General features: G+C 50.7%; 1 protein-coding gene across 8 annotated transcripts in view; it reads right to left on the reverse strand.

The window, feature by feature from the left end:
• The window catches only part of LOC105182426 (TWiK family of potassium channels protein 18), a 297,075-nt gene that overhangs the window by 207,739 nt on the left and 65,914 nt on the right, over positions 1-23,422 (reverse strand). For 3 of the 8 annotated variants that reach the window (XM_025298444.1, XM_025298442.1, XM_025298451.1), the window contains exon 1: positions 15,278-18,352. The exons of 1 other annotated variant lie outside the window; for it this stretch is intronic. The gene's annotated coding sequence lies outside the window, so the exon portion shown is untranslated. Of the gene's footprint in view, positions 1-15,277; positions 18,353-23,422 lie in introns of those variants that run through there. 4 more of the 8 variants (XM_025298469.1, XM_025298468.1, XM_025298458.1 and 1 more) reach the window with 4 other exon arrangements.

A 23,422-nucleotide genomic window follows, 5' to 3' on the forward strand; every position in this document is an offset into this window, starting at 1 on the left:
GTCTATTTCAGCAGTAATCCCGATTCTCTCTCCTCTGTTTCCTAAATTCGTCTCATTTAGGTCGGCTCCAACGTCCCCCCGTAGCGCGACGTCGATTTTTCATATTTCCACGGAAAATTTCGACACGAGAGACACCTTTCCGCGTCACTCGCCCGTACCGCGGCGACGCCGACGGTCTTCCCTCCGCCCTCCGTATGGGAGGGCTGGTTGTTCCGAATTGGAATCTGCGCGACTTCGCGATTTTTCAAGCACGAGAATCTCTCGTGGAAAATTGTTTCAATCGCAAAAGCGGCTCGCTCTCGCGCTCCTCATCGTCACCGTGAGATTATTTACATTGTCCGAGACAGGATAAGCCGTCGTCTTCTAATAAGGTTCCGCCGCGAGAATCGCTCACCGCGGCATTCTCAATGCAAAATCTTCATAACTGTACCGGACATCTCGACAATAGCCGAGTCGACTTACCACGAGGTACGGACGCGTCTGAATTATGTATTTCGTTATCCTGAAACCGCAAGCACCGTCGTGGTAACAATTTGTCAGCGGGGGTTTCGAGAAGCGAACCCCGCGTTCGTTTAAGTAAGTGAACACGCGTACGCACGCACACAAACGTGCATATTACGTGCGAGAGGCAGAGGTAGACTATAGTTAGACTTTCGTCCTTGGCGGCTCGAAACTTCGAAGCAAGCACGAATCGTGGTTAGAGTTTCGCCGAGCATAATTATGCTTCCTTTCCGGGACTAATGTGCGGATAAAGCGATCGCGGGATTTGCAAGTCGAGAGAGAGAGAGAGAGAGAGAGAGAGAGAGAGAGAGAGAGAGAGAGAGAGAGAGAAAGAGAGAGAGATCTCAACGTATCATGCACCTCCGCAACGTCAAGGATTGGAAGGTGAAAGATCGCGCGGGGGAAACTGATACGTCGCCGCCGTCGCGAGTAAATCTCTCGGCGCGTTCGCGACCGCGAGGAATCCAAGATATTCGCGCGCGAGAGAAAATTTCGCTGATGATCGAAAGGGGAAAAATGTTCACATGCATGTAAAGTAACAGGAGCGATCGTTTATAGCGGCAATGTTCCGGCACATGCTCCCCCGTGCAGAAACGCCCGAATGGCACGCAATAGGTGGAACGAGGAAGGAACGACGTAAAAATATTTAACGACCGGTCGCGAAGGAGAGCAGGCTGATTGCGTTTATAGCTGTGATCGCGATATCTTCGCGTGTCGAATGCAGTTATATGAGGACACGATAAAGCGGGAGAAATTTTTACGGCCGTTCTCGGAAACCGATGAGGCTCGCGTGCTGAGCTATATTTAACATTCAATTTCCGCAAGGTAAATAGACTTTTCAGATACATTTCGCGATAGACTCGATTTTGCCCGCCGTGATCGTCCTTGTCCGGCTGCACGGAAACGAGAAACCGTTAGCCGCTCGACACGAAGGCGCCGCAGCGCTCAGCTGCGCGCGAGCGCAATTCTAATCTTAATGACCCAAGTGTCATAATTCCCAGTTTAATTTTGCGATTCGGAACAACCGGGCGATTTATAAATTGGCGTGGTTAGTTCCGCGAGCTGGGCGTTATCTGCGGGGAAAATACACGTCACGTTGGCGCGGCAATTGCTCGCTGCGAAACAGCGGTGTTATTTAAAATAGATGGCGGAACACCGAGAGTAGACGCGCGACGCCAAGAGCGTGGAGTTAAAATAGCAGCAAGGGCCAGGAGGGGAGGGGAAGGGTCGAAAGTCAAAGACCGGCGTAGCGGTGGCTAGGAACGCCGCGAAGCGGTAAAGAAGCGGACGACGTAGCAACACGCAAAACGAAGGCACCGTCGGCTCAAAAATTGGCGTCGGAGTCGATAGTAGACGATAAAACTTTAGCTCGAGGCAAGCACCGACGGAACTTCGCGCCATTAGGTACTCTTGCAGTTCGAACAATAGATAGAAAGGGCCCCCCCCCTCCGCCCCCATACACTGACTACTCTTTTCCTTCCTCGCATCCTATCCTTCCCGCTCTCCCTCCCTTCCTCCTTCGCTACAGCCTGCCTCTCGCCTTATGAAGTACTTTGTCCCTTGCGAGCGCCGATAGCATTGGCCGCACCCCCTTTATTTATTTTCACCCTCCACGCCTTCGCGCTCCTTCTTCCTACCCTTCTTTTTATTCTCACTTCCCTTTTCCTCCTCTTACTGCTACCATCAGCGCGACTACTACCACCACCATTACTACCACCACATCGTACACAGCTTTCTCCTATTTCTCAGAGCATCCGCAATCACCATACGGTCGCGGTGCTCAATATCTGCCGCGATAAAGCGGATTTCTTACTACGCGACAACTTGTGAATCTGCGAAACTTGCAAATAAGTTTCCTCGACTCGTGTGTGTGTGTGTGTGTATGTGTGTGTGTTATCTACATCTACATTGAGTAGAATCGTTCGAATTCTTGTTCTTTCTGAGCGTATCGTAAAGATTTGTAGCGTTCGTCGTACGCGTATAAAAGTGCGCGCATGTGTGCGCGCGGTCGCTCGATGAAACTCGAGCGCGCGGAGGTAACGCTAGAGCAAAAGTATACAGCACCTAATTTATAGATCTATGGATCTCCCGTCTGTACGCTGCACGCCTCATTTTACACCGCATGCATAGCTGGGAACATTAATAAACGTCCGCCGTACCCGCACATAGTAATAGCACGTCTCCTACACCACGCTTTCGCCCTTTATTCCACTTCGACTTTCCTCCGCCGCTTCATGGTATCTTTCTTTCTCCCTTCTTTCCGTTCCCTATCCTCCGCCCCCCCCCCGCCCCACTTTTCTGCGCCTCTCTACCGCTCCTTTTCTTCAACTACCATCAGTAGCGCCGGCTTCCACCATCAAGGTAGGTCACGTCTCTATTTTGTATTCCATCAAGCTCGCATCCATTCCGGCGCCAAACAATGAAAAGCGCCCGCGTCCTCTCCGCCACCACCCTCTTTATCTCTCTCTCTCTCACACACACACACACACACACACACACTCTCTACCTCCCTCTCTTCCTGCCTCTTTCTATCCGACACCCTGATGCATCTCCGTAGGTCTGCACCGCGAAGATCTCGACGAGTTCCTGAGCGGCTCGTAGGAGGGCACACAGTCGAAAAGCTCTCCACGTTTTCGCCTTACCAGCCTCTTCTTCCTTCTTCTTCTGCCTTCCCATCCCTCCCCCCCCTACCCGTTGTACCACCGTAGCCGCGAAGATCTTCTTTCCGTTCGTTTTTCCATCGTGTGAAGACGCGCGCGTGAGAAAACGGGTGTTGTGAGCTGGTACCGAAACGAGGCGGCCTTTTATTCGTCGGCTCATCTCGATTTCAAATGCAAATGTATACTGCGACGCGCAGAGACGTGGCCAAAGGGTTGGAAAGGGCGTCGCCGTTGCGCACCCCGACGCGGAGACCTTCTCCTGCTTCTTCACCATGGCAAGCCGCGCCGCGCCGCGCCACGTTTCGCTACTTCGGCAACATCCAATCTACCCCCGGGGCTGTTCGGGGCTGAGAATGTTCCCCGTGTTATCGCTGAGTTTGATTCCCTGCTCTAGACGCGTCGCGTTCGCGCGCATCGTGCGAGGCTTGATAAGGGGAACTTTCATTAACCTTTCAAGCATACCTACATAGCTGCACGCGCGTTATGCAATCACTGCGCCGAGTCGTGTATAAACCAAATGTCGCATAGTATCTCCTGGAAATTCCAGCTCTCTCTTCCCCCCTCTCCCTTTCTCTCTCTCTCTCTCTCTCTCTCTCTCTCTCTCTCTCTCTCTCTCTGCGCTTCGTTAGCTGAGTTGTAAATAATTCCCGTTCTACTTCTTTCTTGGAGAGTTCATCTTTGCGCAAGATACTCTGCAAGGTCTCACTCGACACATTATATTCGTCGTTATTGGAGAGAGACAACGCGTGTCCGCAAAACTAATAAGCGGATTATCGGGAAGAAGAGACCGATTAAGCGCGGCTTCAAAGAGACGCGGCGATATTCATGCGGAATGTAGCACAAACGCCGAAACGCGATGCACTCTTTATTCCGGCCTGAAAAGGAGGAGCTACCGTACCTTCAACGGGTTACCACCTAAGTGTGCGAGCACCCGCGCGCGCACATTGGTATTCCGAAAATAAAATAAAACGGGCGCGAGCCCTGGAAATCGTTCCGAGATAAATCACGCCACTGTTAGCATCTCGCGAAATTTTATAGTTTCTCCACTGCATCCATACCATAACCTCCTTCCGCCCGCAGCATCCAACTTTTAACTGCCTCGACAAACTTCCCTTCCTGGTTAATCCTCGCGATAACGCCGCGGAATCGTTACCTGCCACTTTCAACTTTTAGGTACTAATAATCCTCCGTCCCACCTATAGAACGTCATCATCGAGAACTGCGTCTGCCTTTCGGGCTGCGAGGCAATTTTTATCGCGATCGCTTAACGCTTATTTTTATGAAATCGTTCGCTGCTTATCAATCACATAATTGACCGATTTTCGAGAGAGCGCACTCGGCCAATGCGTTTTTTACGAATTAATACTCGTGTGAACGGAAGGTACTCTCAGTGCAACAAGAAGAAGGAACAACAGAAAGAGAAAGAGAGTGAGAGAGAGAGAGAGAGAGAGAGAGAGAGAGAGAGAGAGATCATGGAAATATGTAAAATGAAATGACACTAATGAGGGAGAGAGATAAATGAAGAAATCGTAACGGCTATACTTCGCGAAGGAAGCCTCGGAGAAGCGTATTTATCGCGGCAATAAAAATTCCTCTATTTTCACCGTCGTCAATCGTTCTTCCTGTTGGCGGACGAACTATGCGATTCGCCAGCCTCATATTCCTCATCCTCTCTCGCTATCTCTCTCTCTCTCTCTCTCTCTCTCTTTGTGTTCTTTTTCTACCCCTCGTTCGCTTTTCTATACAGAGCGGTATCGCTATAGTAGCCCCTACACGCTACGACGACGGATAGAGATCCGGTAACCGCCGGTATGCGATGGTAAATGTATGCCGTATGTAAATGTTATCCGAGGCGTACGGTAATCTGGAATTTGCTTCGCAGACCTGTACGCTTCGTAGCGGTTGCGGGGTTAGCCGCGGTGTCGGTGTCGGTGTCGACGGCGGCGGGGTCTACGAAGGGCAATCGGCGAGTATGAACAGAAATCGAAACGGAGACTGATGGCGGGCGCGACAGAAATGGCAAACCTGCCGGTTGCAGCGCTGTTGAAATTAATCGCGAGCTAAGAATCAAGTTTACCCGGCTAACTTTCAGCGTCGTGTGCTACCGCGCGTTGCACGAGTACCGTTCAACGATGTACGTTCCTGCAGGGGTTCTTGCGATGTTATTGAATGTGATATCGCCGGTATAGAGCGAGCGGTCGCTCATTGATAGAACTCCCCCACGGCGAGTATTTGCGATAAAATCCGACGAGATGATGTAAGTGGGAGATAAGAGCAGATTGGAAGATAAATTCATCGAGAAGCGAGCCACTAGATCCCTTTCCGGATCCTCGTGATAATTGGCCAATACGATAAGTACGACGCACCCCGATGAAACACTTCATCATGTAACAGTGAGACAACGGAGAACACGCGGATGAGCTTATCGACCTATGGGGAGCGGAAGAGTTAACAATACACCGCACTTTCTGGATGCGCCAAGTATATAGAAAGAAATTCCTCTCACATGGCTGCTTCGGCAAAGAATACGAAACGGCGGGAACAGCGGAAGAGTTGAGAATCGCTGGGATGTGGAATCGGAAAAATTGTGCCGAGTGCGCAAAGAGGAAGACTTCTTTGACTCCACCTCGCTTTCCAGCTCGGGGTTGGCAAGCCCTTGATTGTCCGCGAGTGCTCTTCAAGTTTGCTAGGCTATATCCAAAAATAGACTCTGGTCGGAGCCAATTTGACGCTCTAAAAAATCGCTGCTCGCGTATCGCGGGATAGTTATGCGAAAGCCTGGCGTCAATTTCTTATGCGTCCCTTTTACATTTTCCCCGAGCTGATGTCCGATAAGGTCTACTACATGAGATACATGCGCGCGCATACACACGCGCACACACACACACACACACACACACGCGCGCGCGCGCGCGCGCCTAATACAACTCGCTGTGTTGCGATCCGGAAATGCTTAAACCGGTAGGTATTACCCACGCCCGTCGTAATCGCCTTAATTTAGCGATAAAGTTCAGACGGGGCGTATCGATTACTCGAGCGCGGCGACGAGCGGTGTTAAAGAACGGCGGCGAGTCACTCGATTGGCGAATCGCTCGCGGGTTGCTCGCGACAAATTTCGATCATCAATTATCATTAGATCCGCTATTTATTGGGCGCAATTACGCGAGCGTGGGCGCGGCCTTAATCACCATTGAAAAGTACATTAAAGCTTAACGAGAGACATCGTGAGCGGCGCGCGCGAGCCCGAAATGCAGCTCCGTTGCAGCAACAGCAGCGACGATGCAGCGACTACTGCTCGCAAAATCACGCGCATATATCGCCCCGCTGCTTCAGAACGGTCCCCGCTAAAATTGCGGTCAGACCGTAATAAAGTTACGTGAACCTATGGAACGGCGTAATTGAAAAGTTCTCCATCTAGACGCAAACAGAACTGCAAAACACCCGGCCGTTCAATCAACTGCAAGTATTTTCGTCCATTGTGCGACCCGCGCGACTTTTATTATCCCTCGTTTGGCGCGGGCGCGCTGAGAGCGAAATTTTCTAAATTAAAAAATGCCGCACGGCGCACAGTACGTATTGTTGCTCCGTTAATGAATAATCCGACATGACCTCGCGACACGACGACAGTTGCGCGTGTCAGTATCGTCGGTCGCACGACGCTTTGTGCGCTTCAACATTTAATTAAGTCCGAACTAGGAGATCGCGGGGCTCGCAATCGGGGAAGCGCGAGCCTTCCGCCTCCGCGGAAGGATCGAATCTCACTAATGGAGCGACGCGCGCCCAGCGGATTCTCATATGCGTGGCACTTAGATTAAGGATCGCGCGCGGCACAATCGCGCGCGACTCGGCTAAATCCTCACCATTACAAACTTCTAATGAGCCTGCGCTTCGCTGGCGATACGACTGTCAATATTGAACGGCGTCCCCGCGCGCGCTAACGCATCCGCGCGCGCGCGTGCGCGCGCGCGCGCGGATACGACCGATGCAGCAGGCACACGTAACGCGTATATACGAGCGGTAACAAACTTAAAGCAAACGTATGACGCATATAATACGCACGAACGCAATCGTAGCTGCGGGTCGTTACTACATGAGTGTACCTAACCCAGTTGCCAATCCGTATGGAGTTTGTTGCGCACTCATTCGGCGGTATTGCGTGTCGCGTCGCGTTTCCGAAATGCATCCGGCATACAAATAAAGTTTCCGCGGCTGAGCTCTTCAATCCGCCTCGACGATACGCCGTGGCCGTTCCAAGTCAAACACGAACGGCGACTTTAATAATATTCCCCGAGGACCGGACCCGCGCGCGCGCGCGCGCGGCTAAATAAATAACAGTTCGCGACAACTCGCGCGCGCCACGAGGATAAGTTTAAGCGCGAGACAATGCTATCGTCGCGCGCTGTCTTGCAAAACCGACGGAGGATTCCGTAATCGCAAGACGCGCCTCGCGACCGACCGCGCTGCATGCGCGTTCCGACGACACACGTTGTGTAAGACATTTATTTTCGCGCAAACCCGCGAGACGCATGTGTGTATGTTTATATATTACACTTTCCAAGAGGAAGATTACTGAATCCTTGCGCCGCGTACGTTGAGATCTGATGACAAAGCCGAGCTTACGCCGCTATTTCACAAGAGTACATGACGCGTAGAAGCAACAACGCAGCTCCGGTAATCTGACATATGCGAGAAAAAAGAAGAACGGGGTCTCTTATATTATGCGCGAGCGTACGTAAGAAGGGATAATTAATGACAGCCGGGGAGGATTCATCGGCTGAGATTAATAACGGAGCCGGAACACTTGTGCAAACATGATACGGCTCACGCTTACAATTACCGTAACAGGCGGCGGCTATCGCACCGTACCGCGAATGTAATCCGAAAGGAATTCTATTTGCGCTTAATAACGCGTTGAATTTTAAAAAAGCCGCTTCCCGCTCCCGCACCCGGCAGACGCGCTGAAGAGACCCGGGCTGTATCAGAAATTCGATTTCATCTCTTAGAATTCGAAAGCATACTCAATTTTCCTGAGCTCGACGCGCCGCGAATCTGAAGCGTTCTCCTTTCTTCGTCGGTTTACGAATGTAAAATGAAGGCACGCGCGCGCGAACGCGTAGAGTCGCGGTGCCGGCGTGTTTAATGTAATTCGATCGAGGCGCGGCTTCTACCGAGAGAGAGTTTAATTTCGCGGAATGATACGCGTAGCTTATTAACATCAGCAATCAGAGAGCGCGGTTGAGTCGTGCGGAAAAATAAGTGGGGAAAGACAGAGCGCGATTCAGAGTCTGCCCTCGTGTGTGCGGCTGGCGGGTTGGACAATGCAGACACGCTGACATGAAGTATCAAACTGTCTGAGGAGGCGCGACCTGTTGTCAGCATGACGCGCGGGGGACAAACGCGCGCCGTCTATTTGGGATCGCGCTAAGGGGGAAGAAAAAAGAAACAGGACGATAGATAAAGGGGAGGAAGAGACTGGTTCTCTCGCCACATGATAACGCGATTCCGTGAGTTAGCTGCCGCGCTAAAGTTAAGAAGCGGTAATGAATCACTACGGAAGAAACTACTACCGAGATCCTGATCCGCGGAACTAAATCTCCGGTGCGAGTTTTCGAGTCGCAGGATCGCAATATAAGCACGACGGGGCCGGGAAAAGCGGAGGAGGAAAACGCGAATCAACGCGGACGGACGGACGAGCGGGCGGGTGGGCGGGCGGGCGGGCGGACAAATGCGAACGTCCGTCTTTCGGACGAAGAATCATTTAACGAGTGCGAACAAATACACACCCCCCTCCCTCTCTGTCTCGGCGACGCGCCGCTCGTCGGCGGAAAGTTTAAAAAAATTGCGCGCTTGCACTTTTTTAATTAAATTTGCCGCCGGCCGTCCACCCCGACGGCGCGCGTCGCGACCACGCGGTGGACTTGAGAACTTCCAGGAATTTAATTGAAGCCTCCGCATCCTGAGCAACCTTTTCGGACGTAAAAAGAAGAGAGAGAGAGAGAGAGAGAGAGAGAGAGAGAGAGAGGCAGCGGCGGAAAAGGGAGCGAGCAAGAGAGAGAAGAACAAGAATAAAAAAGAATCACACTTCCGCTGCAAATTCGCGGAGCGTAAGGCAACGTAAAAGCGGTCGGGGACGCGCGCGAAAAAATTTCGCCGTAGGACACAAAGGCGGATAGGAGTAATTTAATACCGGGGCAGTGCGCGCGCGTAAATAAGCACGCTCGCGACGCCGATATGTGCGCAAGAATGAAAAATATGATAAAAATATAGAGCAATGCAAATTTGCGCAGCTCGTTGACGCCGTTGTTACGCCGCGCCGGCGCGAGTAACGTAACAACACAACGAGCGCGACAGCTCAAAAGTAGCAATTTACTTTTGCTACCCGTGCGTTAAAAACGCAGCCCATCAGACGCGTCGCTGGCATTGTGTCGCTGCCGCTAACAAGCGACAAGATAACATACATCGCCGGAAATACCGTAAAGCCGAGCAGATTCAACCTCGAGCAAGCAGCGTCAAAGAGCTTCAGGTCTGGTGGTGGGAGATTTTTTAGGAGACTATCGAGATTTGCACCAACCTGAAATTGTTGAAATAACTATCAAGAATCAACGTACTGAAAAGCGAAAAAAAAAAAAGTCGGCCTGAAAGAATCGATTTCCTAAACATCACCAACTTCGGGCACGTGCGAAGACGAAGCGCGAAATCTTCGGGCGGACGTTACCAGCGATAGACGATTCTCGACGATAGGCGGAAACGAGGACGAGCTGGAGGCGGGAGGATCAGGCAGCAGAAAGTGATGCCTCGCCATGGAATAGCGATGAAAGTCGGCAAGTTAAGCGCCTTATGGGATTCCACGAGTTCGAGGTGTTTCGTGGGGAAAGTGCCTCCTATATATGCCGACGTGCCTCGTGTGCGGAGGTGCGCGAAAATGCGCCATTGATTTTTATCCGCGAGGAGTAGACTTCCGCGAGCAACTAAGGCGAGCCAAGGAGAACGGGGGGAGACGACGAGACGGAGAGGAATATCGCGATAGGCAAGCAGGTGCGTGCACCCCGACGCAAAGATGGCTGAAATAAGGGCGCGATGAGGAAAAGCCGTCACGAGAATTTCTCCGCGCCCCTCGCGCCGCCAAGCACCCCAGCAACCGTCAAAAATCGGGTAATTCATACGCGTCAACCCCCGAAGGCGGGATGGATATCCCGCGGAAAATACACCTAGATCCGATATACGTAACGATGGCGAACGCGATGGCGAACGCGACGGCGATCAGAAAGGCGCGCTCCCACGTGGCAGGCGCTTTGCAAAATTTCGTCAGACGCGGATTTGCGTGTCCCATTCATGTCCCATCGGCGAACATCCGACATACGAGATCAAACAGAATATCACAGGTACCAACCGTAATTTTTTTTTTTTTAATGGCCGTCAGCCATTATCCGAAAGTTATGGTCACGGTGAGTGCTACTCTGACAAACAACAGTTTTCCAAAATATATTTTACACGGTCCCTTCCCGCTTCTCCTCCGCCCCAACTCTGCTCCAACTCCGAACACGAGCACATACGTGCGCTTGAGTGCTGCTCGATCGGCAAAAAAAGTAGAAGAAAAAGCTTGATTACAAGAAAAAAAAAAAAAAACAGATACACACGATCGCGATCACTCGAATCAACCGGCGTCGCCGCTTCCGTCCTCCTCCTTCTTTCTCCTCAACGCGCTTTTCTTCATTTACTCTCCCTCTTTGTTTTGGCCGTCGCACCCTCCCCCTGTCCTTGTGCCGGCCTAGCCTATGGCTTTGCAAGGCTCTCTTATTCCGCGCGAACAGCTCGCTCGGGACAACGTGATCGGAATACTCATTGGTAATTCAGATCGGTCGCGGTGCGGACGTGTCCCTAAGGGTGCGACGGCGGAATGAAGATATCATACCTTCAAAAGTCCTACGGAGTTCTACGGCGGCTTACTCCAGGAGTCATCCTCGTGTCAGAACTAGTGAAATGGATCAAGATATGGGCAGGCCCACGCGTGCGCGCACGTTGGATTGAACTGAATAAAATATCGCTTTAATATTTAAGCCCCAACGGGCGCGGGATTGTTTCGCTTGTCGCAGTTATATGCAGATGGATATTACCCTCCGAAGCCCATTGCCGTCGTTATTATCGGGGAGGGAACGCAGTTGTACTCGTATTCTGACGCGCGGATGCACGCACACCGCGCGAGCGCGCTTCTCGTCGGCAATAACTCGAACACCGGGGCTTTCCCCCGCGTCCTGTCCTCCTCTGAGTCTTTCGGTTTTTCTATAAGCTAATATCGGTCTCGCATGCGACACGCACACCGAGCGGCAATAATATCCGCAACAAAAGCTCGAACGGCCGAGCGGCGGAAACCGGCGAAATAAGCATGACTCGCGACTTCGCGGTGAAAATATTTTAGCCGGACGCGCGATCAACGACGATGATACGACGATGATACAGAAAGACGGTACACGATGCGACGAAGCTACGGGAACGACGATGGCCGAGACGCGGCACCGATATATTTTCTCTTTTCTCCTCTCGGGATCAGTGCTCAACTTTAGGGCCGAGGAGGCACTCGGAACGTCTGGTATGTTATATTAAAAGTCTCACTGTTCCCCGCGTCGCGCGGACGTTCTTACGCTATCACGGCATTTTCGCCCGTCTGTGGTTTACGTACGTGAGGGGACGCGGCGACACGTGTGCGTGTATGTGTGTGTGTGTGTGTGTATGTGTGTGCGCGAGCTCCCGCGAACTCGTCGAGAAATCTGGCTGATTCACTATCGCGCCGAGAACGGCTCACCCCGAGTCACCGCCCGCCGGTGAGCTCGAGCGCGCCGCACGTGCGCGTGTCGTTGAATTGATATTTATGGCGTTTCATAATTGTTTCCGAAATACCTGTCGTCCAAGTCGTTGACACTCGATATCTCGGCGCGGCTCGCGCATTTCCCGCGCGCGCGGTAATAAACAAAGTTTATACGACCGATTCGAATGTATGTATGCTACATATATATATATGTATATATATATGCATATATATGCGTACACCATTTACACGTATAGTTGAAATCCAAACGCGACGCGAATTACATTTCCATTTTCGAGCGAATTAAGATTTACGAACAAAATTCCGGGGCGAATCGTTCCTCATATTCGCATCGCATAATTGCTTCGCGGAGAGAATATCGCGCGGCGCCGTTTAAATTAAAGCCCGCATGACGGATAGATCTTTTAATTGCTACGCAGACTGAAAATATATCTCAATTATTCGTCAGCTTTGCGAAAAAAGCCATACGCCTGGCCGGACATTTTTATTCAATGATTCTGCATCGTCCCTGTGACTCTCCCAATTCCGCGACCTCTCTAAGAAAAGTAACGAGTCCCCCCAGTCTCGATAGAGAGAGATTGCGCACGCTTTCAATTAACACTAAATCATTGCGAGGTGCGATTTATAAAGCAAACACCGCGGCGGCACGAGGCACTTGCCGCTCAGGAAAAGCAGCTCGAGAATCGTACTCATTCTAACGGACCTGCGATTCAGGAATCGCCCGATAATCGAGATTAAAGCACAGCTGAGAGAACGATGCCAAGGCTATATTCGGCAAGCTCAAATCTGAAGAGTAAAGCACTTCGCGGAGCTGCCCGCCCGCCGATGCCATTCCACGTCGTACAGAACGGCGAGGAAATTCAAAAGCGCATGTTTGTCGTCCACTCGGCGAACCCTTCTGGAAATTGGCCCGGTGTCACTGGAGAATTTCAGTGCCCTCTCTTGTGGTCCTGTCCACGTGGGGCGCAAGAGAATTCAGTAAAATTAAATCAAGGGGCTTCCGTCCTCTCTCTCTCTCTCTCTCTCTCTCTCTCTCTCTCTCTCTCTCTCTCTCTCTCTCTCTCACTCTCGCCCGTCGGAAAGGCGCGGGACAGCTATTACTGCGTACTTCGCATGCACATTCGTGTAATGCCGTCGAGCAATGGCTCGCGTTTAAACGTTATCGACATTACGACGAACCCCCCCTTCCCCCGTGTACACGCCATTGTGAGATACCCCCCACGTGTTCGCGACGAACGCGACGCGCCTTTTGAAAAATTGCTGGGATGATATACTTCGATGACCGTTTTGTAATCGCTTCGCGCAGCCGAATCTGCCAATGCGACAAAGACTTTCTCGATCCCGCGCCCGACTCGTGTCATTTGCAATTTTTCATCAATATCTACATAATCTACATAATAAATAAATGTTCGACGCGAGAGAGTTCGTGACCGCGCGCGCGTTTAACGCGGCTTTGTAAATATCCGCCCCCGAGCCGAATCTAGGCCTCTTTAACATCGCCCGGTTTTGAGGAAACGGGGATGGGTAGCGCGTAAGGTATATCCGTTGGATAGCTTCCAGTACGCGACTGCAGCGGCAGCGGCAGTAGCAGCTTCGAGGTCGAAATACCGCGACGGTTGTGGGGGCTTCGTACCACTGATATTAGCGTCGCCGGTAACTCTTTCGGAATAGTCTTGGCACGTAGCGAGCTCGTGTGAACTTTTTCTTCTCCTTGAATCACGCTTCGAATTACGGCGTCTACTCCCGCGCATCCTTTGACGCCCGCTATCGCTCGCGCCGAGTAATTCGGTTAATCGCGTATTCTGCGCAACGACTGCTGGACAACGGGTGGCGTGCACGCACTCGAGACTCTCCACCCTCGCCCGGATGTGGAGAGACTTTGAAACAGTAGCGTCGATAAATGGTGAACGAAAGGAACTCTGAATTCTCAATACATCTCTTTCGTAAATGCACGCGGAGCAATGAAGTCTCTCCCGGACGGGGGGGGGGCGTTTCCCCCTCGCCCGCCGTGCTCGCGCATATACCGCATTGCATTGGATGCAAACGAACGCATTTTTTAAAATTGGCACCGACGCACCGGCCATCGATCTTTTTTTAGATTCTGCTTCGCCACATCGTATATCAACGGTATTGGGATCGGTTACCATCAAGCTTGATTTTGTACTCGTGTATGACGCTTTCCCTTCTATTACTATTTACTTTAGTTTATTTTTCAACGGCCATTCGCCTCGCCTCGGCTCTCGCTTCCATTACGCGCCGCTGTATTTCGATGACAAAATACGTAAAGACAAACACGCGCACACATACATAACTTATAAAAAGCAATCTATGTTATGTGACGATAGACGCAACAGAGAGAAAAAACTCGCGCATGTTGATTGAAATGGAATTCCACCCTCTCTCGACAGAAAAAACTTGGTATTTATTATTACAAGAATATACTACGGAATATACTTTTTGGGAAAGAAAGAAAAAGAATCGATGTGAATTTTCTCAGTTTTCTATTCGGGACAAAACTCGGGATTTTTTGACGTTTCCCAAGTAACGTGTTTTATATGGTAATCACCTTGGCTAACTTGTATTTTAGTAAAGGACCAAATTGGTCCCAAAATTTCCAACGACTTTGACAGCACTGACGAATCCGAAGTCTTTGAAAACTGAAACGAACGTTTATCCTGCTTCACCCGAGATACGCGTTTGCTCTTTGTTATCTTTAAGGCGCAAAACGCGACCGACAATTCATACAAACATCGTACACAACGAGAATGAGAACTGCGCTGATGAGGAAGCGCGACCAGAGTATGAAAATGTATTTGATGCCTTTTTACGTCTAATATCGTTACATTCTCCGCGCGAGGTCCTTTATGTTTTATGTTTAAGGAGCGTCACATGGGTACCATAAGGTATTTCTACGCGCGAGGAACGATCCTCTTACAGGCGAGCTCATAAATTATCTCTTTCTAACATGATTGCGCCGAAAATATATGTCGCGTCACTCGCTGATATATATATATATATGTGTGTGTGTGTGTGTGTGTGTGTGTGTGTGTGTGTGAGAGAGTTACTTTCTGTCGAGCACAGCGGCAGGAGGACCATTCGCGACATTTCAAGACGGTCCTCGCGGAATCCGCCGTCGTATTGTGAAATCAATATCTCACGACGTGGCCGCGGCTGCCACGGGCGATCGATCGAATTACGAACTGCGGACGTTAAAAATAAATCGAAAGAGTCGGCGGAGCCGAGCCCGCGCGGCGCTTTACGCGCGCATCAATTATGCAAGCACGCAACTCACCAATTTCCGAAGCCGAGGAGGGTAAGGCAGTCGCGCGGAAGTTGCAGACACACTTCGTACTTGCTAACACTGTCTCGGAACTACCACCAAGTCCGAAAAGACGACGCGTTTTCGGATTAACAATGCCTAGGCAGCGAGATGGGATGCAAATGTAGCCGCTCGCCGCTATGCACTCCGCACTAACACCGGCTCTGTCACTGACACGCTGTCTCTTCGGCGCGACTTATCATCACGTTCATCCCCGCAGCACATCACCACAATTCAGTCGACATTTTATACCGCGCGATGACCGCGCGCGCACGAATCGGGACACACAGGTGGGTCGCGGCGTCGTCGGCCTCGGGGGCGCATACTTTTCAATGTCCCTGACAAATGGCGTCGATGTAACCAGCCTGCGTAAATAAATACGCGCGTAAAATATACAGTAACTCTCGCCGAAGCGAGAGCCGAATCCAACATTAAAAACACCTAACAATCGATCCGCTATCCTTGTTGCGTGCGGTCCAAAGTGCGAGCCCGGGAGCTGCGCGATATCGGGCGAGACATTAATCAATACCGGTGTGTAATGTACGTCGCTGCAATTAAGACTCGTTACGTTCGCTAGATCTCCGTTCGCGCGGCGGTGATAGATCGCGCGCGCGTTCGTTTCGTGAGGGATAAAAACAAGGGCTCGGGGGACACACGGAGCGTCGAGAGCAGCGCGCGCGCACACAGTGCAGCCTCGAAATTCTTAAATCAAGACACGATATTGAAACACCTCGGGCGAGCACAAAGGCGTAGAGCGTACGCGTTATTACGGGCTAGATTACCGGCTGTAATATTACCATCCAACACAATCAAGTATTGCACAATCGCCGCGAGTTTCCAGCTACCTATAAACGGAAGCGCTTTTTATTGGCTATCGGTCGCGGCCTATTTCGTGCATACGCGCGAGCCCATTCACTCTACAACAATGTCGAATAGATGGTTTAATTGCGAATTATCGAGCCGTCGCGAAATTCAATTGCCGTGTAGACCGTGCTCGCGCCTCGCGTCTCGCTCGCACGCCTACCACACACACGCAGAGGTGAAATCGTGCGTGCGAAACGGGTGCCGGACACGGCACGGGCGCGATCTTTCCTCCTATTTTCATAACGGAACACGCTCTAATGAACACGCGTTTCATCCTACCGTGTGGATAAATTCTCTCGTTTCGTTCGCACAGTTTACACAACATAAAACACCGGACGTACGTATGGACATACGTTGACGTTGACGCGATCGCAGCCTTCTCCCTCGGCAATGTTGTACGACCCCGCGCGATCGTTAAAAACACGAGATTGACCGCCAGCTCCGCGAATTACGAATTAGAAAAAAGTACGCAATTGGCAAATTGAAAGTGATTTTTCGGCGCGATGAGTAAAACACGCTCGTCCTCGTTTCGCGCGTTACTATTTCATGTCGTCGTAACGGGAATGTTCCTCTCTCTCTCTCTCTCTCTCTCGGAAGTCGTCATTAATCTGCATACTCGCGAAATGCATTCTGACCTTGTTTCGATGATGAATTACGCGATGAATTATATTTTCAGATTAGGGGGCGCAGCGCGGTGGGAATTTTAAAATAGTATTTTGGACTTCCGCATAGGAGCAGAAGAGCAGTACAAATTCATGCGAAAAGGAGAAGGATTGTATTTTCCCTTTGAAATGAAATGACTCTGAATGGCCGAGAACAAAATATTCCCGTTGAAAAGAGAAATGTTTCGTTTTGTCTTCGATCATTCTTCTATTCACGCTCATTCGGCATGACGAAATTTTTATGTATTTTATTAAAAATGATAGAAACCCCCTCGAAATGTACCGGGAAATGAAGACCGCTGATTATATTATTTTACGAGAGTTTCAAGTATCTTTCGTGCATATTCACTATTTTCAATGATAACCCGTACGACAATGTTCCCACTCAGCGTATTAATTAATTATTCGCTTATCCGCGTCAATTCAAACCTTTCACAATCTTTTTACGGAACAGCACGTAACCGCGCACCGTGATTATTTTCATTAATAGCGTTACATACGCACCGATCGTTATCAATATGCATTTAGTGTTAACTAATGTGCCGAGTAATTCAAAGCAGTCGACAAATTAAAGCAAACTTAATTCGAATGCACTAGTAATTGGAATTACCGGAGAAGCGCTTGAAAACGCGCCTGAATAGAATAAAGCCGAAATTAGCGCGCCGCGCAAACAGCAAATTATTTAATGAGATATCTCTCTCCGGAACAATGCCACTGTGCGGGCCGTAAAATCCACGCTAGCATGTAAAAAGAAAGACCGGGGCAGGGGAGGGATGAGAGAGAGATCCCTATGAAGAATTGATTCTTTATCGATTTCGCATATATCGCGTGTACAGAATCCGCCGTGCCGCCGCCGCGCCGCGCCGTGCCGTTGCCCTCGAAGCAACGACCTCTAATCCCACACGATTAATCCGTAACGAGGCATCAACCACGTAGGATCAAAGCGTCCCGTCGTCGTCGTCGTCGGGTCGTCGTCGACGAATGTTTCCCCGACTGTTAAACCTAGGCGCATGAAATGGTAAAACGCAAAGAATCCGAGCCCTCACTCCGTGTCTCTCCCTCCCGTAACGTTTACACGAAATCCCAATCAACCAAAGCACTGCCGCGCGTCGTCCTCCACTACTATCCCATATCGCTGAAGGGCACTCCGGCCAGGATAATCCAACGGACCCGAAGCCGAAAAACGCTTCGCCGCTCTCTCGCTCCCGGCGAGATCTCAGCGGGATGAAGCTACGAGCAGGGCGATCGATGGCCGCTCCGAAAAAGTTCCGCCAGCAGCATCCTCGCGATGATCCTGATCGATCGATCGTGCGCAACGACCGGCGGCGCGTCGTCGATCTCGCGTCCGCCACGCATCGATCAGTCGCTCGCACACGAACCGGAAGAAGGACGCACGACCATCACCAGCGACACGTACGCGTACGCGCTCGGAAGGTACACCCACTACCGCGAAAGCGCAAAGTGTCCGCGACTGATGCAAAACGACGAGTGAGCGGAAGCTCTGCGCTTGAAAGCTCGCAAGCCCCACCGCCCTTTCGGCGCGTGCGGACTGGAGCGAACTTGACCGACCGCGAGCGACCGACGCCGAGGGTGCACGAAGAGCAATGGGCGAAGGGGTTTGACATATCGCCGCAAGATAATTAATCGCTGGAAATATAATGCCTGATCAAGAGCGCAAAGCCTTCGCTATTTTTACGCGTCTACCTGCATCCATCCCCGGCGGGCGAGAAACTCCAAGCCGAATCGCTCGAGTTCGATCGAGTCACCTTCAATATTCCTCACTCAACTACCGCGACGTTACTTTAATCTTTACTCCCCCCTTCCGCGCTCTAATTTGCTTCTCGCCTTACGCGTGATCACAAACGCGTGACAAGGAGGTGAGACTCGAAAAAATCCAATACGAGACTATGCGTGCGCGGACTTCCTCCCGAAGTTCCTACCCGAGATCGCGAGATGTGCGAATTGCGACACGCAGTCCGGTGATATTTCCCGGTGCGTGAAATAAGAGGGTTAGGTTAGGTAACCCGAAATCGGCCGAAACCCTAAATTGCTCGAATTCCGAGGCCCTTCTTAATTCACTCGATCGCCACTCAGCGCGACAATTTCGCGCGATCCGTTTAAGATACCAGCTTTTACTTTTCGCACGGCAATAAAAGGAAGCTACCGGCGGCGGCGGCGGATCGATAGGACGCGGAGCGACAATGAGATAACGTTTACGTGTCCGTTGGAATCCACAGACAGCATCGGAAAGCTTCGATTCTCCAAGCAGGCAAGGTCGGTAACCAATTTACGACTGCGCTAGCCAACGACCAGTGGACGGTATTTTACGCCTCGTAAAAAGAGAAGCCTCCAACCGAGAGACGAAAGGTCTCTTTCGCAACAAAAGTGCAGGGAGGAGGGGTGGGAGAGACAGGGCGAAGAGAGAGAGAGAGAGAGAGAGAGAGAGAGAGAGAGAGAGGAGAGAAAAGAAAAAGAAAGATGCTCGCTCCAATCGAATTCATTTCCATCCGGACCCAAGTACCGAATCTGCCGGCTTGGACGAGCGATTTTGCCGTGCGTAAAATTCATTGTCGATACCCTTTTCCGGATGGTCGCGGTACCGAAGCACAGAGGCGGCGAGACCAAAAGCGAGGACAAAGAAACTTACGCCGGGAGAGCGAACGAAACGATATCGCGCGCGCGACTCTTTGCTCTGAATTTTGTGTTAATCTCGTAGAATGGTGCGAAGGGCAGCTTAAGATGAAATAGCCGAATAATATTCAGGCACGTTCCGAAATGATCGACTATGACGACAAGCGTTTAGGATTTGCGACGAAGGAGGAGTGGGGGAAGGAGAGAAATGTTACTAATGCCGAGGTAAAACAGAACCGTCCGCCGACCGTTGATGAGTACGTTCTTCCGCGGTCGGATGATTAAATACCGTCCGTTCGTACAGGCTTTGATCCTTCCAATCAGTACGTCGCAACATATTCGAGTAAGGTACGCAACCTTTGTACGCTTCAAAGTCCACTCGCGCTTTCACGCAACAAATTGAAACGGACTCTGAATGTTTAATGCTCAGACACCTATCCTCGACCACGAGAGAGAGAGAGAGAGAGAGAGAGAGAGAGAGAGAGAGAGAGAGAGAGAGAGAGAGGGGGGGGGGGAGCATGCCGCTCTTTTTTCCCTTTTTGCACGCGCGCGCGCGTTCAGCCTACAACAGTTCGCCCCGGCACTTTGAAGTTTGCTAGCGTTCTGTCGGAACGGACAATACCGGCGGTTCAAAGCTCCGCGGCGCTAATTAAATACAGGTGTCTTGTCATTTGTACCGCTATCCGCGCTTCTCCGTAGAACACCCCGTGGAAACGTGACATTTGTACGTGTCCTTTTTAATGATTTCAGCGAAATAATTTCTTAACTGGTTACACAAGAGGGAACCCGCGGTGCAACAAAAGAGTAACGAAATCGAATACGCGAGGAGTGATTTGAGAGAGGGAAAATCTAACTTGAGAATGCTAATTTTGCCAGTTGAAACTTGTTTCCTCACTCGGAGGAGTAACAATCAATTTTTAACTTCCCCGTCTTCGAGGACTAATGTTTTCGATGAGTCTATTTTTCGTGAGAGGTCACCCCTTACTTCGCCATCTCATCGGCTGAGAGACACCTCAATACACCCTGCTGCTCCCAACGATACACACAAAGAGAAAATAAGCGGACACAGATTTCACGTTGTACACGTGGGCAAGATGAAAGATAAAAATTATTCTCACGTGGCATTTGTACGAACAGCGCGAAACGGGTAATCGATCGAGCGACTCGCCGCCGCCGAGCCGCCGAGTCCGAAACGGGCCCGCCTGTCTCGCCAGATAAAATTAAATTGCAGCGGCATAGGTCTGCCATTTTTTACCGGTTTTTTCGCGAGAATCGCGTCGACTGTGTGTGCGCAAATGTAAAGCCCTTTAATTTCACAAAGTAACGTAGGAGCACGCGAGGACGTTTGAGGCGGAACGAGGCCGAGGCCCGCGGCAGTGATGCGCATCGCTCATCAGGAGCCGGTATAGCCGTGATACTAGAGTTACTCGTCAAATATTTACTCCGAGCGATGCTGGCGCCGGGCAAGTGGTGCACCAGCTGATGATCCTTCGCTTCGACGAAGCGCGACAGCACACTCGCGTGAAAAATCTTTCGCAATCCGATGTTTAATTGCTGATAAGTACGCGCGCACGGTTCACTCGCGAACGAACCGTTTCGGTTTCTTCAAGTTCAAGAGCGACAAGAATTCCGTCGCGGAACATGTGCGATTATTATGGTCTCATCCACCCGAGAGCGTCGTTTCTCCTCTTTCCTCGAAAGCACCCGCGACGAAATCTGACGCGATCTGCGGTCTGCGCAGCGCTCGGCAAAATCAAGATTTATTATAAAAGATATCCGCGAACGACGTTTGGATGGAACGTTTGTACGGTGTGATCGATAGTTTAGTCTGCCGCAGTTAACACAGTTATGAAATGGATGAGGCTGAAAATGAACAAAGTTGACGAACATACATCAATCTTCCAGCCGTGCGGCGTCTAAAGCCGCGGTCCGATACGATCGCATGTGTGTGCTGCGTCCTGTCCTCTGTTTAATGTGTCTAATGAAATTTTCGCGAAATCCACGAGTATTATAAAAACAAGCGGAGAGAGACAAATGTCGGATTAAACAAGAACCGGTTTAACAGTGCCTGCCAAAAGACCAAAGGTCATATATGATACGGTTCTATTTAACCATTCGCGATACTGTGTGTGTGTGCGCGCGTATGTTGTATCCAATTACCGGGATATCCCGGAAAAAAGGTGTATAACAAGCATCTCCCAATTAGCATTAATAATAAGTACCTGTGGTGAATCGAATTACAACGGACAAGCAAGTAATCAGCAATCTCTAATTAATTGTTTCTCCACTGATTGATTTTGTCATATTTTTGTCGACGCTCTCGAACGTGCTCGAGTCTTTGTTGCAAAATAATTAGGGCAACGAGCATTATATCGCGGTGTACATTCGGCGAAAGTAGAACACATGCAAGTTTAACATATGCACGCACACACGCGCGTATGGTCGGTCTCGATAACTCATCGAAGCGTATAGGTGAAAAAATTAATTCCGCCGATTCCACCACCTCGACCGTGAGGAACGCGCAACTCGCACGTAACTGATTAGGTTCCCTCCGAAATTGTAACATAACATAGAGATGATAAAGGGAATAGGCAAAGCTCACCACACGTATAAGCGGTCAGCCCGTGGAAACTCAGTCTAACCACAAGAATAATAATTAATTGATATGGCTCTCCAAAGCCAAAGCATCGAAATGCTCGAGTGGCAAGACCTCGTTAAGGGAATTAAATTCGGTGATGCAGACTGGATTACGGCGGTTTCCAATTGGGCACTAAGTTAATCCCGGAGATTAGCGGCGAAATCTCGCGATGGCAACGGACGGCTTTCCTCGCGAAACCAACGACCGAATTTTTGCCCACCATTGTCCGCGGCGCGAGAAACACGGCGGCGACATCGTGAAAATACCGAATTCGACCCCGAATTCGACTGTAACGAAATCCCGTCGCTACAGGATAATATATATCGTCGTCGTATTGTCCGGGCTGAGGTAAATCGCGAATATTTTCGTTAAGAATGCGCGGGGCAAGAATCAGCAAGAAAACGTTTTGTATTAATTGCAGCAATGTGATTCATCAGTCACACCTTCAGGGGAGCGCGCGGCAGTTACGTATCGTACAAGTTACATTCCCGCGGTCGCACACGGTAGACCTGGGTGCTGTCGAGCGGTTGCCATCGCGAGGACCGAGACCGAGGAGAATGGCGTCGGTTGAGGATCATTTAAGGGACAGCGGTGGTAGCCATGGGTGGTTCCCCGTGACAGAGAACCAGTAGGGGACGTATGGCCCCAGGGGTTAATAGATGGCCAATGTCCCTGCACCGAGGTCAGGCACTGTGTCACCTTCACCGTTCGTCATTACAAATGCAGATTGGACCTCCCGCCATTACCCCACCTCGCGCTCTCCCTACCTAATCGTCGCGGAGAAACGACGAACGAAACTTGCCGCGCGCGCGCGCGCGCGCTCGCGGAAAATTGCCCATTGTTCAACGTTGCCCGAGCCAGCTTTCTATCGGGATTCGAACCGATACATTGGCCGACGCCTGCCGACGGCAAGCCGCATTTGTCGCGCCTCGTAAATTGACAACGCGCGTTAAAAGCTCGTTCTGCCCGTCCTGAGTCACGGGACAAGCGGGATGAGGAATGACAGAGGTTCGACTGACGAAAACTGCCCGATGATGTTTTTTGAGGCTCAATGGATTGGCAGTCGCAAAGTGCTCCCGCACTCTCGCCTCTTCTCTCTCCTGCTGCTTTTTCCCGCCGACCGAGAGTAACCGAAAGTAACCGGGAAATCGGGTGAAAACCGCGAAATACGCCAAGTACGCGAATCTACGCCTGACCAAGAGAAATACGATTTATATCGGAGATTGCACAGTGACAATAGTAGAAAAATAATTAGCCCAAAACCTCGTATTTTTCTCCATTTTCTCCATCGAGAGCTTTGTACAGAGGGAATCATATACGAAT

Source organism: Harpegnathos saltator, unplaced genomic scaffold (assembly GCF_003227715.2).
Source record: "Harpegnathos saltator strain DR-91 unplaced genomic scaffold, Hsal_v8.6 scaffold101, whole genome shotgun sequence".
Taxonomy (NCBI): Eukaryota; Metazoa; Arthropoda; class Insecta; order Hymenoptera; family Formicidae; genus Harpegnathos; species Harpegnathos saltator.